General features: G+C 41.7%; 1 long non-coding RNA gene across 1 annotated transcript; it reads right to left on the bottom strand.

Annotated features, from left to right (window-relative positions):
* Nucleotides 1-5,348: 5,348 nt before the first annotated feature.
* Nucleotides 5,349-15,370, bottom strand: LOC121881312. The gene is made up of 3 exons (XR_006091750.1): nt 14,981-15,370; nt 13,822-13,848; nt 5,349-6,021 (listed from the first exon to the last, which is right to left on the bottom strand). It is a non-coding gene; the product is annotated as an uncharacterized LOC121881312 (long non-coding RNA).
* Between the last annotated feature and the right edge of the window lie 422 nt (nt 15,371-15,792).

The raw sequence follows: 15,792 nt of genomic DNA, 5'->3' as shown, positions 1-15,792 counted from the left end.
GTTTGCTTTGAGAACTTTGATGGAGAAGTAAGAGAAAGTCACTGTGTATTTGTGGATCTAGAGAAAGCATATGACAAGATGAGAGGAGGTGTAGTGTTGTATGAGGAAGAGCGGCAGAGAAGTATGTATGAGTGGTGCAGGATATGTATGAGGGCGGCGTGACAGCAGTGAGGAGGTGGATTACATCCAGGATCTGAGCGCTTTCTTGTTTGCAGTTTTGATGGACAGGTTGACGGACGAGATCAGGCGGGAGTCTGTGTGGATTATGATGTACGCAGATGACACTGTGATCTATAGTGAGAGTAGGGAGCAGGTTGAGGAGAGCCTGGAGAGGTGGAGGAGTACATGTGCATGAGTGGTGAGGATGCAGAGAGTAGAGATGACAAAGGTAAATGAGTTTAAATACTTGGAGTCAACTGGAGTTGTGGAAGAGAGGTGAGGAAGAGCGTGCAGGCAAGGTGGAGAAGATTGTCAGGAGTGATCCGTGAAGGTTTACAAGAGGGCAGTGAGACCAGCTGTGTGGTTTGGTTTGGAGGCGGCGGCACTGACGATAAGACAGGAGGAGGAGCTGGAGGTGGCAGATTGAAGATGCTAAGATTTACGTTGGGAGTGATGAGGGTGGACGAGATTATGAATGAGTATATTAAAGCTCAGATTGGACGGTTTGGAGACAAAGCGAAAGAGGTGAGACTGAGATGGTTTGGATGTGTGAGGAGAAGAGATGCTGGTTATATTGGGAGAAGGATGCTGAAGATGGAGCTGCCAGGCAAGAGGAGAAGAGGAAGATCAAAGAGGAGGTTGATGGATATGCTGAGACTTGCAGGTGGTTGGAACGACAGAGGAAGATGCAGAAGACAAGAAGAGATGGAAACAGACGATACGTTGTAGCGACTCCTAACTGGAGCAGCTGAAAGAAGAAGAAGAAGAAGAAGAAGAAGTTTGTTTGCCTGATCTGTAATTAATTGCAGATCAAAATACATTTACTTGATCATAAAAATTACAAAAATAATAATAAACTAGATTCAAGTAACAGAGAAAATAATAAATTTTACTCTATGAAAAGCATGTAAATCTGTATAATACATGAATAAACCAACACTTCTTTTTTTAGAAATTAATTAAATGTTTATTTGTACTGTGTAGGGACACAATAGTACCAACAATGAACCAACCACCACTAATTTATTCTCCCCATCACTTTAATTGCCTTTAAAATACAGAAACCTGATCAACAGCTGGATATTGATTATCTGTAGAATCAGATTCAGCAGATCAGATACACATGACAAACAATGGTGGACAATCTCCTCCATCTATCCATCCATCCATCCATCTGTCTATCCATCCATCTATCCATCCATCCATCCATCTATCCATCCATCCATCCATCCATCCATCCATCTATCCATCCATCCATCCATCTATCCATCCATCCATCCATCCATCCATCCATCTATCCATCCATCCCTCCATCCATCCATCCATCTATCTATCCATCCATCCATCTATCCATCTATCCATCCATCCATCCATCCATCTATCCATCCATCCCTCCATCCATCCATCCATCTATCCATCCATCCATCCATCTATCCATCCATCCATCCATCCATCCAACTATCCATCCATCCATCTGTCTATCCATTCATCCATCCATCTATCCATCCATCCCTCCCTCCCTCCATCCATCTATCCATCCATCCATCCATCTATCCATCCATCCCTCCCTCCCTCCATCCATCTATCCATCCATCCATCCATCTATCCATCCATCCATCCATCCATCCAACTATCCATCCATCCATCTGTCTATCCATTCATCCATCTATCCATCCATCCCTCCCTCCCTCCATCCATCTATCCATCCATCCATCCATCTATCCATCCATCCATCCATCCATCCATCCATCTATCCATCCATCCATCCATCCATCCATCCATCCATCCGTCTATCAGCCTGGGTGACACTTATCTATCTATCTCTTTTCTAAATGGAAGAAATAATAAACAAGCAAAAACAACCAAAGGGTCAAAAGCTCCATAAGAAAAATGATGTTTTTATGTAATAAAATGAGACGATCAGCTTTTTAAATCTCTCAAATACTGAAATCAGAAACAGCCCCAAAAAATCCAGAATCAGGACTTTGTGATGTGCAGGTTTTAATGATTTTGGGGAGGACGATGTGTTCGTGTAGCAGTCAGATGGATTCAGATGAAACTAGATGTCATCATATCGATGTTATTGACTCCATGAGACATTCAGAGTTGATTTAACTGTGAAGCTGCAGTTTGTGCTGCTGTATTGGATTTCATGGCATTATGAGGCGTTTCTGTTGAGTGTAAAACTCTCCGTGTCTCCATCCTGTCTCAGACTCCTCTGATTGGATCAGCCGGATCGAGTGTCACAGCCAAGGAACCAATTAGCCGCTGACACTGACCCCCTCCTCGGCGTCTTCGCCCCGGCAAACGGCACAGCTGTCGGCGTATTAGACTCCCGCCGCCGCTAACCGTGCAGCCCGCTAACCCTGCTAACCCCCCACCATTAAAAATGAATGTGGAGGGGCTTTTAAAGTGGGAGGGGGGAGGTGGGGGGGGGGGGTTGTGCTTATGGAGGGGAAGAGGCTGCTGTTTTCCAGGGAAAATATTGTTATTGATCCCAGCCCGTCGTTTTAGACGTAAACCGATCCCGCCTCAGATTTTTCTCAAAGTGTCTCGTTGTAATGTCCATCATCGCAGAATCCGATACCTCGTTAACAATTCTGGACTTAATGCAGTGGGATGGAGGAGGGCGGGGGGGGGTGGGCGGGAGGAGGGAGGGTGCACGTGTCCCAGGAGATCGGCCGGATCATCAGTCTGTTGTCGCGGCGACGAGGACGATGGAGTCGAGTTATGAAAATGAAGTGGGCGTAATTGATTGGGTTGGTAAAGTTTTTATTCCTGCTTATTGATTCGGAGGCAGCGAACAATATTGATACCAGCAGAGGAACAACTCAATATGAAGTGAAACATAAACACAGCGGCAGCGAGGGGAGGGAGAGAGAGAGAAGAGAGAGAGAGAGAGATGATGATGAAGAAAGTGATAAGACACAGAGAAGGAGAGAAAAAACTAAAGACAGTGAATCAGAGACACGAACATGATTCATATCTGTAAAGAAAAGTCCGAGAGACAGAAGAGAGAAAGATGCTGCTGATAATATGGTGAACAGAACATTCATTCGACAAGTTTATTTAGTTATATATTTCATTTTTGTTGATTTACGTATCATATTTTAACTTTTCCCCTCAAGAAGAAAGTCAGACTGTCTGTTCATGACTTTAATTTCTTTAAAGGCATTTTTTTCTTGACCCTCTTTAACCTTTTAGCACTTTGAAAATTGTTGCATTACCTTTCTTGTTGTTTATGGTATTTCTACACATCTACTTCCAGACTTTTCTTACATTAATAATTAAAAAAACAACCTTCTGTCTTGTCTGTCTCGTACCTGGTCAACTACCTGAGAGTTTCTGTCCTCTAACGCTTGAATGTCTTGCCTCGCGTCTAAGTCGGTTTGGATAAGTGCGTTTGCCAAATGCCAAAATGTAAATGTATGTATTTCTAAGGACAATGCACATTAATCAACATGTGCCAGTGTTGTTCTGAAACCAGTGAAGTGATGCAGCAGCAGCAGAATACATCTTCTCAAGACGGCCTGAGACATGCAGAACATTAGTACAATAATACAACATACTACCGGATACATGCAGCCATGCAGCAACACAAAGCAACAAAACACAGAGAAGCAACACTGATTATGACCATTTTTTGACACATGCAGACATGCAGAGTTACAGTAAGTAAAATAAAATACGATAATCATGATGTTGATCTTGATAAAATTTTAAAAGATGCCGTTATAAATTAGTAAATAGGTTATATCATACATCTGATATGAAAGCCATGCAGCACCAAGGAGTAAGATCATACCACATCCCTAATCAATGTAGAGTCAACCATCTGGTATGATTAGCAATTAACAATTTATGACAGGTGTGGACGGCACTAAATTTCATTCCTAGAAAATTCTTAATAAATTGGTGAATTCCACAAACTTAATGTGTTGGTTGTGGCTCGTAGTGATGAACCTATCAGAGACTCTGCAGCTCCTCTCGGCTTTACGGAGCTTTATAGTGAATTTCAGCTCATTGTTTATCTGTCCGGCTGCAACTTTACTGTTCTGGTTCACTCTCAGCGCTCTCATAGTGGACCCTACTCTTTTCTAATTGGCTCACAGACGTGTGGTAGTTCTGCCATAAAGTGAACCAGGAAGTAGCCATATACTCCGACTCTCGTGTACTCTGTTTTATATGTTACCAGACCAGCTGGCAGAGATAAAAATGGAAGCATTACAACCTTAAACTGTATTAAAAACTTACTTGAATTATGTGTGACAGTGTTAACTTTGCTTTAAGCAGCTGGTGATTGACTGACATGTTTGTCCCTCAGGTGTTACCGTAGCTGTATGCGCTCAACTCGCTGCTGTACCGAGACAATTCAGTACTAAAAACCAGTATACTAGACTGGTATACTAGACTGGACTGGACCGCTGATGATGATGGCAGCTCTCGTACAGACTCGCTGCCTTCGACACGTCCTGTACACTCAATTCAGTTCAATTCACAACACTTTATTTAAACACGTAGAGCAGCACAGTCAACACAATACAGGAACATTTTTAAAAAATACGTAAAAAGCAAAAGTAGGATGTACACATTATGATACTATGGTATCATACAGTATATATATGATATGGTATAATGGTACATACTGATCTAACCCCTAAATACCACCGGGTGCGTGTGCGCTGCGTTCCGGCTCCGACGCGGCTGCCGGAGCTGATCGGGGCCACTCCAGTCAATGTATCGGATTCCACCGGGCGCCGCGGCGCGTTTCAGAAGCGTCGCAGAAGCGTCTCTCCGCTCCGCTGCGCTAAAGATAGGCGCCTCATCTATTTTTTACGGAGGCCGCGTCAAGCAGCACAGAGCAGATGGAGCTGGGCAGGAAGTCAGACACAGAAACAGCATTGAGCCTCCGGTCAATTTTCAAAATAAAACACGCCGTGCAGACTCCTGGTCGTATATCAACAATAAACACAATTAAAACAGATGAATAAAGAAGATATTTAACTACATAGCCTAATTAACCACAGCAGAAGCACGAAGATCAAGGAAAATGACCAAATCAACGAACGCTGAGCAAGTTAACAAAATTGGGCAGTTTAGTTGCCCTGCTACTGCAGTAATTACGGTAGCCTTAAGGGACTTTATCAGCTTTGACTAGGCTGCTGTAATTACTGTAGTAGTAGTGCAACTGACTTTAAACGGCGGAAGGCTTCCCCGCAGTGAAGACGCTTCTGACACGCCCCCGCTGGAATAGGGCGCCGTGCAGAGGACGGAGCAAAAACGCATCGCAGCCGGAACGCGGCGCCCGGTGGACTCCCGGGGTTAGGCCTGTATGTCGAGGAATACTGAACACTCTGCTCACACTCAGGAGATCACAGGTTTCATTCATGTACCAGAGTCATAAAGTGTTGTTTTCTTATTTTGTCATCATAAAACATACAAACGTGTTGGTAGATTTTTCTTTATTTACTGTAAAAATCATAAACATGTAGCATCAACACAATTATCACAGTAAGTAAATAAAAAATGAGCTGATTTCATAAGTTATTTAATATTTAGGAGAATGACTCATGTAAACACTTGAACTTCCAGGACTGACTGACTCTTCCTCTTGTTAAAGTGTCGTCAGGATACATCAGATCTAAGATGAAATGCTGCATTTCATCTCCAGACTTCTAGGAAGGATGCAGGCCTCGTTCTGACGTCGAGGATCGAAGGAGTCTGAAAACAGCTTGTGCGTGACTCGACCTCTGACCTCTCACCTCCTCACAGTTTGTTTCTTGTAAAGCTGATCTGTTGGTAACTGAAGCTTCTTTTACCGCTGACCTCACGGCGAGTAACCGAGGCAGACGTACGATGAAGCTTAAACGAGGAAGCAAAACAAACATTTTAATGTAAAAAAAAAAAAAAAAAAAAAAGGCGAGAAAGTAACTTCCTGACGAAGAAGAGAGGGAAAGAAGAAGAAGAGGAGATAAAACGGATGTAAAGCGAGATGTAACGTGAGAAACAGAGGTGCGAGTTAATGTGTCCATCTCTCTGAGTGTGTGTGTGTGCAGTCTATTTATCCATCACAGAGTGTATGTGTGTGTGTGTGTGCGTGTGTGTGTGTGTAAGGCGATTACAGATCTGGAAGCTTTGGTTACATTCCCCCTCTCTCATCCTGCCATCCTGCCTGACCAAACGGCGGTGGGGTTTGATGGTTTTTAGTGCCTCTCCGCTCGATGCAAATCTCATCACCAGTTTTTAGACACGAACGCTGGGAAGCGACAAACAGAAACCGGAGAGAGGCCGCATTAACGCCGCAGCGGCTCCTTCAAGAAAAGAAAAAGGAAACCAGAGGGCTGAAAATATGGTGTCGGGTTTCAGCCGTTTGGAAAAAATATCCTCAATTTGATCAAAAATTTATAATGTGACTTTTAGAGCAGCTTGGGTTTCCTAGAGGCTGCTGCTGCACATTATACAGCTCCTTTAATGTGGTTAACACACTTTAACACACCGCGCTGCCCTGCACTCAGAGTGCGTGTGTGTGTTCAATAATACCAGTCTATTTGTGTGTGTGTGTGTGTGTGTGTGTGGGATGTAAAAACACTTCAATTCAGATTTTCTTAATTTTCTTGTTGCTATTTTCTAATCAAACCAGTCAAAGACAGCGTTGTTTTCAACATTTTTAAATTGGTCTTATTTTCCTTCTAATATGGTCTGTAATAGTTGTTAAAACATCTTACATTTAACTCGGCGAAACGCTTACGCACTCACTAAAAGTCAAAGTTATTTAGAACTACTTAAAGGACGAGTTCATCATTTTTAGTGTCTATAAACATCAGTCAGGCGTCCGTATGAACAGCGGAGAGGTTTTCCTCGCTGTAATCATTCCTCCTGTTCATACTGGATATTAAAAGTCAGTCATTTAGTGCAAAAATACATTTAAAAGTCTGTGTGAAGCTTCTATTCAGCTTCAGCAGTCTGAGTTAGTCATATCAAGTGGATATCTGACACATTTACAGTCTTTTTAGCATCAAATTCCCTCTTTGTGTTTCCTCGGACAGTGTTTCCCTGTTGAGCTGCAGGTGGAAGTATAGTAACAAAAAGAGGAACTTTGGCACTAAAAAGACTGTAACGTTGAAAGATATCTACTTGATTTGACTCATTTGGACGCTGAAGCTTCATATTAGCTTCAGATAAACTTTTAAATCCATCACTTCCATTGTAAGGTCATTATGAAGGGATCTTCTAATGGTCAGTATGAACAGGAGGAATGATTACAGCAAGAAAAATAGCTTTAATGTTCATTTCAGCTCCTGATTGTTGGTTTAAGACGCACTAGAAAATTGTGAACTCGTCCTTTAATTGGTGGCTGGTAGTGAGAGGTGGGTATAACCCCCCCCCCCCCCCCTCTCTCTCTCTATGGCGCCCTCAAGCTCATCACCGCTCATTAACCCTTTTTCTCTCTTAACAGCTGCAGCTTGTCGCCACGACAACCTGACATCAGTAACATGATGATAATCAATCAATTAATCAATGGGCTGATTACCCAAGAACACACAAACCGTCTGTGTGTGTGTGTGTGTGTGTGTGTGTTTACAGTTGGGTTAGTGATGGCTGCTTCACGACCTTCCTGTCGTCACCGCCATCAGTCAGCAGATATTACCCTCGTCTGGACACACACACACATACTGGTGGTGTGTGTGTGTGTGTGTGTGTGTGTGTGTGTGTGTGTGTGTGTGTGTGTGTGGAGGTCAGAGTGTGTGTTAAATATTTCCCCTGCAGCCTGATGTGGGTCGATGACGGATCCTTCGCCGTCGCCGGCCGAGCTTCATGTTTTAGAGATGTGGTGTGTTAATAAGAGATGAGTGTTTACTGCAGAGCCTAAGTGTCTCTGTCTTCCACGAGAACACACACACACACACACACACACACACACAGAGGTGGTGCGTTCGCTGGCTCAGGTTCTGACCTGTTCTTTATTTGTCTACACCACACTGTTTTCCTGTTTTTTTGCCGTTGCTGCAACTTCTCAAATCCATCCGTACATGTTGGAGCTGAATCACATCTGAAATATGAGAGTGAACAACATGAACAGCACATAGAAACACCTTAGCAACCACCTTAGCAACCAAGGCTACAGAACAGTGGTTGTTTATGAGCATGAGTGACATCAGCTCGTCGGCAAGGTAGAAAAAAAACATCGCAAACGAAGCGTTCAGAGCAGGTTGAAGCTCTGACTTTTGACAGCATTTGGCAGCATTTCTACATATGTTCAGCACAAAAAGCTGAATATGTCCCCTTTAATGTGTTTTATTTATTATTATATTATTATAAACAATCATTAAGTTTTTGTTTTTTTTGTTTTGTAAAAGAAAAAAAAATAATTCAAAATCTCCCAAATTTTATTTTGTCCTTGAACGCAGCAGCTGCTGATATGAGTCCACTGTAGCACACACACACACACACACACACACACACACACACACACACACACACACGGTCATGTTTCCATCACTTCAGCGGACGTTACATTGACCTACATTCATTTCCTGGAGTTTTATCCTAACCTTAACATAACCTTAAACTAACCTTAACTTTAATTCAAGTCTTCACCCTAAAATTAATGATTTACGTTGAGTTGACTTGCTTATTGTCCCTATAAGGAAGGTGAGTCCCTACAACATGTAAACAGATTTATGTCCCCACAACTTGAGGAATACCTGATACACACACACACACACACACACACACACACACACACACACACACACACACACACACACACCTCGGTGAGGCAGTAATGTGGTTGCAGTCTGGTTAGGATCGATTTCCTGCCCGCTTGCTTTAATAAATGTCTTCCCAAGTCATTAAAGGAGGAGAACGCATCAGCCGCATCGACCCGACGCAGTTCATCACACACAATATTCACTATTTAGTCCGAGCTGATGGTCTATTACAGCGAGTGGATCACACACACACACACAGAGGAGAGGAGAGGAGAGACGTTTCTTCATCACATCACATAGTTTCAGAACGTCAGTAACTGATGACTTTCATCCAAAAAATCTCAATTTTGTTATATTGTTCATATAAAATTCCACATACCAGCATTTAAAATCTGTGCAAATATTTCACATCAAATCGAACTTTGTTGAACTTGATATTGAGCTGTTGACCAATAGCAAGCAAAAGCTAAACAGTTGGGTTTTTAACCTTAAAATTATGAATATTTTACTTCCTCTCACATCCTCTGGACTGTCACTATGTGGAGAAACATGTTTTCTATCTTTACAGGTAACAAACGTTATTTTATGGAGTTAATTCGACGTGTAAACAGACAGAGACAAAGATTTTGGGGGCAAATCGATTCATAAATCACTTGATGAATGAGGTGAAACCGGAGTCTGTCGACCCTCCAAAGATAAATAAAGGTTGGAAGGAGAAAAAAAAAAAAAAAAATGATGTTGGGTTGAAATGTGCCATCTGGGAGCTGCGAAGTCTCAACTCAATCTACCAGCAGCTGAAGGAATGTGTGTGTGTGTGTGTGTGTGTGTGTGTGTGTGTGTGTGTGTGTGTGTGTGTGTGGCTGCACTTTCAGAAGGGCACGCTGACAGCTTCAGTCTTCATCAGGAGGAAGTGTGTGTGTGCGTGTGTGTGTGTGTGTGTGTGTGTGTGTGTGTGAAGTGTAAGTGTGAGAGCAAGTCGTTCAGTGATCCTTAAAAATCTCCCTCATGTAAATTGATAGTACACCTTCTACTATATAGCGTGCATGTGTGTGTGTGTGTGTGGCCTGTGTAAGCTAAGAAGCAGCCTCTGTGACCTTTGACCTCTGCCATCAGCTTCAGTCTAACCAGATGCTGTGGAAACCTTTTTCTCTCTTGATATATTTTTCACATCCTGACATTCAGAGCTGCACCGCTGCAAAAAAAAAAAAACCCAAAAAAACAAAAACAGTGTATTATTCAAGTTTTTTAAATTTTTCTTTAACTCGAGAACTTTGCTCTTGACGAGAGATTCTCGATAAGGTCTGTTTGGAGGTAAAGTTCACATCAGGAGGCTGAAAAGGTTCTTAGAAGGATCTGATTGAGGAGAGTTGTCTGCTGATCAGAAGGTCGTTGGTTCGATACTCGACTCCTTCAGTCTGCATGTTGAAGATACGCAGCAAAGCAAATGAACTTCTTTGCACTCATGAAATATTTTTGGGGACATTTTGGATCATTTCCAGGGAAATTACCTCAGTTCTACTTTGTATGACAGACTAATATTCAATGACTCAAAGGGAGCAGCTGAACTTATAATACAAGAACATTTAACTGAGTTATAATCCCTGTTACACATTATAGAAGTATAAACTGTAAACACAACGTCACGTAACATCACAGCTCAACATCTCAACAATATCACTGATTGCCTGCATGTTATATTTGTCACTCTATGGTTTATAATAACATGACGGTTGACAGCTTTAGTAGCTCTTTTAGGCTCCGCATTTCTAACCTGATTGTGACTCAGCTGGAAATGTTTTTATTAAAAAACGCTCCATGTTGGTAACGTTTACCGTTATATGTCGCTGTACGGAAGCCTGGCTGTCCCACACATTCACGAGTTGCACTTTAAATACGGAGCAACATCCGGACACACTTTGCAAAACATACAAGGGAATTTAAAAGCCTCCTTCATCCCAATTCCAGAGGCAACTTCTCATTTTTTAGGGTCATTTTGCTCCATGCGTCATGGTAGCAACGTGTGTGAATGTTAGTGTGAACGAGTGAAGCAGCAGCATTGTAAAGCTTTTTTTAGATAAAAGCAGCCGTTTACCGTCTTGATCTGATTGGAGGACTCTGAGCTGCTTAAGAACACTTGTCTGCCCTCAGCAGGAGGAAGGTGTGTTTCTTCTTTGCTTGCTTGTTTGTTTGTATGTTTGCTTTCTTTTCCTGCGAGGTGATCATCACACTCACACACACACACACACTCGTCTCTGCCCTGCTCTGCAGTTGTTCCCGTAATTGTCGCCTAGCAACAGGTTAGTGCCCTCTGTTATTATGTTTACTGGAAATGTTTGTTGTAAACAAGGACAAGAGAGGAAGAGAGAGAGGGGGGTGAGGAAGGAGGGGAGGAAAGAAGGAAGGAGAGAAGTGATGAGGAGAGTGTGAAGAGGTGAGCGAGTGCTGAAGTGACCCTCAGCTCAAATCTATCATTATCCAAAACAAAGCACTCTGCGGCCGGCCGGCCACGCCCCCACCTGACTCTCAGGACTCAATCTCCCATAATTCCTCTGACCCCCGGCCCGGGCTAAGTAGCATTTGCCAACTGGTTTGTGATAATTACCGCTTTGAAATGCCAGCACGCCACGGGGCGAGCTGGGCGCCATGCTAGGGCAGTGTGCTAGCAAATGCTAATAGCTAAACAACATGATAAGTCCTTCAGGGTGAAGCAGAGGCTGCTGGTCATAATCACTGGATAGCTGCTCACTGTTAGCTCGTGGTGGTAGCATACAGGAAGGTGGCTACACTTAGCCATTCAGGCCTTTCAAGTCAGTAATCAGTGACTAGTGGTTAGCATTTTATATATAAAAGGCTGCAGACAGATGGAGACAACATGGAGACTAAAGTAACTAAGTACATTTACTAAAGTTCTGTACTTAAGTACAGTTTTGAGGTACTTGTACTTTACTTGAGTATTTCCATGTGATGCTACTTTCTACATTTCAGAGGGAAATATTGTACTTTCTACTCCACTACATTTATTTGACAGCTTTAGTTACTTTTCAGATGAAGATTTGACACAATGGATAATATAACAAGCTTTTAAAATACAACACATTGTTAAAGATGAAACCAGTGGTTTCCAACCTTTTTGGCTTTTGACGTCTTACAAAAAGCAGTGTGTAGTCGGGGTCACATTTCACATGTCTATGAGTTGTTAACAGCTCCACCAAATAGTGATTTTTCCCTCTAAACTTCTCACATGCTTTCATTTCAATAAATGTTCAAATGATCCAATATTTCAGCAAAAATCAAAGATTAGAGAAAAAGTCCAAAAACTGAAAACAGATTTGTGTATCAGAACTTTGTTTTTTCTTCTTTCCTCTCCCATTAATCATCTCACCACCCCTCAGATTTATCTGCTGACCCTTTGGAGGGGCCCGACCCCTAGGTTGGGAACCACTGGACTAAACTAGCTAACTGTATATAAAGTAGTGTAAACTAGCTCCACCTCCAGCAGCTACAACAGTAACATGCTGCTCTAACACTGATGCTTCACTATTAATAATCTAATGATGTCATATATAATAATATATCAGTCAGAGGGACCAAACCACTACTTTTACTGCAATACTTTAACTACATCAAGCTCATAATACTTATGTACTTTTACTGCAATACTTTAACTACATCAAGCTCATAATACTTATGTACTTTTACTGCAATACTTTAACTACATCAAGCTCATAATACTTATGTACTTTTACTGCAATACTTTAACTACATCAAGCTCATAATACTTATGTACTTTTACTGCAATACTTTAACTACATCAAGCTCATAATACTTATGTACCTCAGATATACATACATTTTGCATTTCTTGTTACTCATTGACAAACATACAGCATACACAGATACCAACATATCTGTGATAATAAGCTAATATCAGCTCATAGATATCAATAATATTAATTATTAATAATTATCTACATCACTCTGCTTTCTAGGACATTGCTAGGTGGTGAATTAGGTGGTTGCCATGGAGATTCTGGGCGGTTGCTAGGGAGTACTTCATGGTTGCTTTCATATTACTTTGTATGGTGCCTTTTTTTTTTTGCTGTCCTGTGAAAACCATGTATGTATCTCCAAACTGTCGACTTTTCATGAACTAATTAATTAAGTCTTGTTTAATTTTTCAGATAATCTGATGGAGTTTATTCTGCACAAAATGTAGAATAATTATCACAACTCTTGACGGAACATTTTATCTTTTGAAAATCACCAAAAGTGGAGATACAAGGTTTTCACTGGATAGCGACGTATGGTCTGATAAGTTTGTTTTATGTGTTTTATGTGGATTTATATCTTTTTTCTGGGATAAAAATCCATATTTACTGATATTTACAACATTACAGATATTTTCTGGGTCATCGTGTTCATCATCGTGCCTGCACATCCTACCGGTCTGTCACGTCTAGGTCACACCCATCCCGATTGGTCGCGGCGTTCACTCAGGTGATGCTGTGATGTGATGTGTCACCTGGGCGGATCTGCAGCATCACAACATCAACCACGCAAAAAACCCTCCCGCCCCTGTGGCCTTTGTTAGTGCGTTCAGACCTGCCCAGGTGCCGCTTCACCACCGCCTCATCGGATGATTCACATCACGCCAAAGAAGACACACACACACACACACACACACTCCCACACGTGTGTTTGTGTGTGTGTGTGTGTGTGCATGAGTCACTGTGTGTGTGTCTTCTCCATATTTATTTGATGCTCGTCCATATTTGTCTGTGTGCAGGCGAATGTATGTGTGTGAATCTTTTTATGTCTCCCAACATGTGTGTGTGTGTGTGTGTCAACGTGTGAGTCATTGGAGTGTGTGTGTGTGTGTGTGTGTGTGTGTGTGTGTGTGAAGTGTGAATTGAACAGAGCTGTGACCAGATGGGCTCTGTAGATCAGGTTACCTGTTTATAGAGCAGCATCTGTCCACCCTGTCAATCAAACAGAAACAGTGGGGGGGGGGGGGAGGGGGGAGTCAGAGATGGAGAGACAATTAAAAAATGAGTCAGAAAAGGAGGTCAAATGGCAAATTTAAACTTTTATTCATATTTTTTATTTTATTTTATTTGTTTGCACATTTAAGTTTTTTTAGAATAAATTTTTAAAAAATCAAATTGATATCAACATATTATAAAAGCAAACTTTAACCTCCGTATACTCAGCTGTACAAACAGATAAAAATAGAACGACATAAAATAAAAATTATAAGGTATGGAAGTTAAATGAATAAATATGATTATATAAAATATATAAACACTCAGCTAGCACTTTATTAAGCACACCTGCACTCGTCTGATGCAACATAACACAACAGATCCGCCTTAAATTCTACTTTTACATTTTCAGTTTTTGTTGACGTTGTCAGAAAGGTGATGATTCTACTTTATTATCGAGGTCATGGTGGGTGCAGGTGATGCTGTGGAGTGCATTATATTGAAAAGTGTTCCTAATATTATAACATTAACATACATGAGAGAGCCAAAATATATAATAATGTATAATATATAATAAGAAGAAGAAGAACAGGTGTTCTGACAAAACAATAATCCTTTGTCAGGATGAAACATGAAGACTTCATGTTTCACCTTGTTGAAAAGTTAAATTTAGTAGATTATAATATTTATTTTAACGGCATTTTCATGTTCAACATATAACTGCTTCTACAGGATCTCTGGGACAGATTTCTTGGCAAAAGTGCTTAAAAAAGTAAAATCCTTTACAAACATTAGTGTTATCAGCTGGTTTACAGTGAGGATTGTTCACATTAATCAGCACTCTAACCAATCAGCAGCCGCCGCGTCTTGAGGCTGAAATACCTTAAAGATGCTCCAACTGACTTCTCTCTAGAAATACTGAGTCAGTCATTGTTTTCATTGTTTTCATTGTTTTCATTGTTTTCATTGAGTCGTTCTGGTCTCAGTATCTACATTCAGACCCTCTAATAAGTTTGCTGGTGGTCGTTTTGTAAATTAGCGCTCCGTTAATAAGATTTGAAGACTTATAGTAGCTTTGACGTCTGCTGGTTGGGTGTTGATTGACAGCTGTGATTGACAGTTGGCTCACCTGCTGCTCCAGGAGTCAGTTTAACGTAACGTATCCGAGGTAGCGTAGCGTGATTCCAAAGCGTGAAAGGCAACGATCAACGTTCCTTATTTGGAAGATCCGAACAACCGTAAACTGCAACTAAACGGGCTCCAATCAAACCAGCAGCTGACGTCACATCTCGCTGCGTCCATCTTTATCTACAGGATGTGGCTCTGACTGATATGAGTGTTCTCTAACGTGATTGGCTGACGTCCATCAGCTGACTCTGATCACCCGGAAACTCGTTCGTCTTTGTGTGTAATTTAATCCGACAGTAGAAGAAGAAAAGCGACTTTAGAAGCAGGAAATAAAGAGTTCTCTCTTCATCCTCCACTTCCTGTTCATCACCGTTACCCTCCTCCTCCTCCTCCTCCTCCTCCTCCTCCTCTTTTCTTTCCTCCTTTTCCCTCCTCTTCCTCCTGGTCGCCGCTCCTCCTCCTCCTCATCATCATCATCTTCTTTTTATTTTTAAATCTTTTTCTTCTTTCTTTTCCTTTCTCTGATCCTCCTTCCTCCTCTTTTGCTCCTCCTCCTTCTTCTTTGTCTTCCTCCTGGTCTCCTTCCTCCTTCTCCTCACTGTCTCTCTTGTGCTCATTGTCTCCTCTTCTTCCTCCTACTCCCCTTTACCCTCCTCCTCCTCCTCATTGTCCTCTTCCTCTCTCTTCTTCCCCATTCACCATCCTCCATCTCCTCTCATCTTCCTCCTATGCCTTATCAAAAATTTCCCTCATCTTCTTCTCCTCTTCCTCAACTTCTTTCTCTTTCTTCCTCTTCCTCTTCTTTTTTTCTCC

The sequence above is a fragment of the Thunnus maccoyii genome, chromosome 16 (genome assembly GCF_910596095.1).
Source record: "Thunnus maccoyii chromosome 16, fThuMac1.1, whole genome shotgun sequence".
NCBI lineage: Eukaryota > Metazoa > Chordata > Actinopteri > Scombriformes > Scombridae > Thunnus > Thunnus maccoyii.
The sequence above is the reverse complement of the archived record's forward strand: the minus strand, read 5'-3'. Positions and strand labels throughout refer to the sequence as shown.